The following is a 3,080-nucleotide window of genomic DNA, read 5'->3' as shown; positions in this document are numbered from 1 at the left end:
TGATGTGTGTGATGATCAGTGATGTGGTGATTGATGTGTGTGATGATCAGTGATGTGATTGTTGTGTGTGATGATCAGTGACGTGGTGATTGATGTGTGTGATGATCAGTGACGTGGTGATTGATGTGTGTGATGATCAGTGATGTGGTGATTGATGTGTGTGATGATCAGTGATGTGGTGATTGATGTGTGTGATGATCAGTGATGTGGTGATTGATGTGTGTGATGATCAGTGACGTGGTGATTGATGTGTGTGATGATCAGTGACGTGGTGATTGATGTGTGTGATGATCAGTTATGTGATTGATGTGTGTGATGATCAGTGATGTGATTGTTGTGTGTGATGATCAGTGACGTGGTGATTGATGTGTGTGATGATCAGTGATGTGGTGATTGATGTGTGTGATGATCAGTGATGTGGTGATTGATGTGTGTGATGATCAGTGATGTGATTGATGTGTGTGATGATCAGTGACGTGGTGATTGATGTGTGTGATGATCAGTGACGTGGTGATTGATGTGTGTGATGATCAGTGATGTGGTGATTGATGTGTGTGATGATCAGTGACGTGGTGATTGATGTGTGTGATGATCAGTGACGTGGTGATTGATGTGTGTGATGATCAGTGATGTGGTGATTGATGTGTGTGATGATCAGTGACGTGGTGATTGATGTGTGTGATGATCAGTGATGTGGTGATTGATGTGTGTGATGATCAGTGATGTGGTGATTGATGTGTGTGATGATCAGTGACGTGGTGATTGATGTGTGTGATGATCAGTTATGTGATTGATGTGTGTGATGATCAGTGATGTGGTGATTGATGTGTGTGATGATCAGTGACGTGGTGATTGATGTGTGTGATGATCAGTGATGTGGTGATTGATGTGTGTGATGATCAGTGATGTGGTGATTGATGTGTGTGATGATCAGTGATGTGGTGATTGATGTGTGTGATGATCAGTGATGTGATTGATGTGTGTGATGATCAGTGATGTGGTGATTGACGTGTGTGATGATCAGTGACGTGACTGATGTGTGTGATGATCAGTGATGTGATTGATGTGTGTGATGATCAGTGACGTGGTGATTGATGTGTGTGATGATCAGTGACGTGACTGATGTGTGTGATGATCAGTGATGTGGTGATTGACGTGTGTGATGATCAGTGATGTGGTGATTGATGTGTGTGATGATCAGTGATGTGGTGATTGATGTGTGTGATGATCAGTGACGTGACTGATGTGTGTGATGATCAGTGATGTGATTGATGTGTGTGATGATCAGTGACGTGGTGATTGATGTGTGTGATGATCAGTGACGTGACTGATGTGTGTGATGATCAGTGATGTGGTGATTGATGTGTGTGATGATCAGTGACGTGACTGATGTGTGTGATGATCAGTGATGTGGTGATTGATGTGTGTGATGATCAGTGACGTGACTGATGTGTGTGATGATCAGTGATGTGGTGATTGATGTGTGTGATGATCAGTGACGTGACTGATGTGTGTGATGATCAGTGATGTGGTGATTGATGTGTGTGATGATCAGTGATGTGATTGATGTGTGTGATGATCACTGATGTGGTGATTGATGTGTGTGATGATCAGTGATGTGGTGATTGATGTGTGTGATGATCAGTGATGTGATTGATGTGTGTGATGATCAGTGACGTGGTGATTGATGTGTGTGATGATCAGTGATGTGGTGATTGATGTGTGTGATGATCAGTGATGTGATTGATGTGTGTGATGATCAGTGATGTGGTGATTGATGTGTGTGATGATCAGTGATGTGATTGATGTGTGTGATGATCAGTGACGTGACTGATGTGTGTGATGATCAGTGACGTGGTGATTGATGTGTATGATGATCAGTGATGTGGTGATTGATGTGTGTGATGATCAGTGATGTGGTGATTGATGTGTGTGATGATCAGTGACGTGGTGATTGATGTGTGTGATGATCAGTGATGTGGTGATTGATGTGTGTGATGATCAGTGACGTGGTGATTGATGTGTGTGATGATCAGTGATGTGGTGATTGATGTGTGTGATGATCAGTGACGTGGTGATTGATGTGTGTGATGATCAGTGATGTGGTGATTGATGTGTGTGATGATCAGTGATGTGGTGATTGATGTGTGTGATGATGGCTGAAAGCTCCAGTGGAGAGGAGCTGCTGGTGATAAAGCCCTCAGTGCTGAGAGTCCTGAGCTCTGCTCTCATTCAGCTAGCACGCTAACTAGCAGAGGCTTGTTTAGGAGCAGGTTTAGGAGCAGGTTTAGGAGCAGGTTTAGGAGCAGGTTTCGAGCGAACAGTGGAGACATTAGCCTCACCTTCACATGGCTAAGCTAATCCAGCAGCACAGGAGCTGCTGCAGGGAAACACTGGCCGAGCGGCCCAACACTCTCACATCGTAAACAAAGCGAAAATCCTCAGGCTTACCTCTCTCAATAGCTTCCCGCTGGCCTAAAAGTCGATGAAACGCTGAAATGCGGATTCTGTGTGGCGCTATCAGGATGAAAACAATGTCATGAACGTTTTTACAGATCTGCTCGATTTCCTTTTCCTTTTGCTACTGACCTCCGATCAGCGCTCAGTACACTCAGGCCTGGGTATTACCGAAGAGCCTGGAGTATAGGCGCACTGCACACTCTCTCTCTCTCTCTCTCTCTCTCTCTCTCTCTGTGTGTGTGTGTGGGTGTGTGTGTGTGTGTGAGACTATTGTACACACTCAACATACATTTTATCTGCTCTATGTCTAATTTACTTTACTGTATTTTATTTATTTTATTTTATAGTGTATATGTACATAATTACTGTAACCCATATACTTTTGTCCTACACTGGCACCTTGCATTTTCTCACTGTATTTCCTTTATTTTCTTTTATATATATATATATATATATATATATATATATATATATATATATATATATATATATATATATATATATAAAATTCTCCTTTCTTTTCTATATTGATGCCTTGGCATATTGTATGTAAGAGAGAGAGAGAGAGAAGCGGAGAATGAGAGAATGAGAGAATGAGCTCCTGAGAAACCAAAAATATT

The 3,080-nt window shown here is 42.3% G+C and overlaps 1 protein-coding gene across 5 annotated transcripts in view; it reads right to left on the bottom strand.

The window, feature by feature from the left end:
* The window catches only part of LOC113544583 (protein PHTF2), a 39,388-nt gene extending 36,715 nt beyond the window's left edge, over positions 1–2,673 (bottom strand). For 2 of the 5 annotated variants that reach the window (XM_053241678.1, XM_026943463.3), the window contains exon 1: positions 2,452–2,667. The gene's annotated coding sequence lies outside the window, so the exon portion shown is untranslated. Of the gene's footprint in view, positions 1–2,451 lie in introns of all 5 variants that reach the window. The other 3 variants (XM_053241677.1, XM_026943460.3, XM_026943464.3) reach the window with 3 other exon arrangements.
* Between the last annotated feature and the right edge of the window lie 407 nt (positions 2,674–3,080).

The sequence above is a fragment of the Pangasianodon hypophthalmus genome, chromosome 18 (assembly GCF_027358585.1).
Source record: "Pangasianodon hypophthalmus isolate fPanHyp1 chromosome 18, fPanHyp1.pri, whole genome shotgun sequence".
Classification (NCBI taxonomy): Eukaryota; Metazoa; Chordata; class Actinopteri; order Siluriformes; family Pangasiidae; genus Pangasianodon; species Pangasianodon hypophthalmus.
Note: the sequence above shows the minus strand (reverse complement) of the source record. Positions and strands in the feature narration are given on the sequence as shown.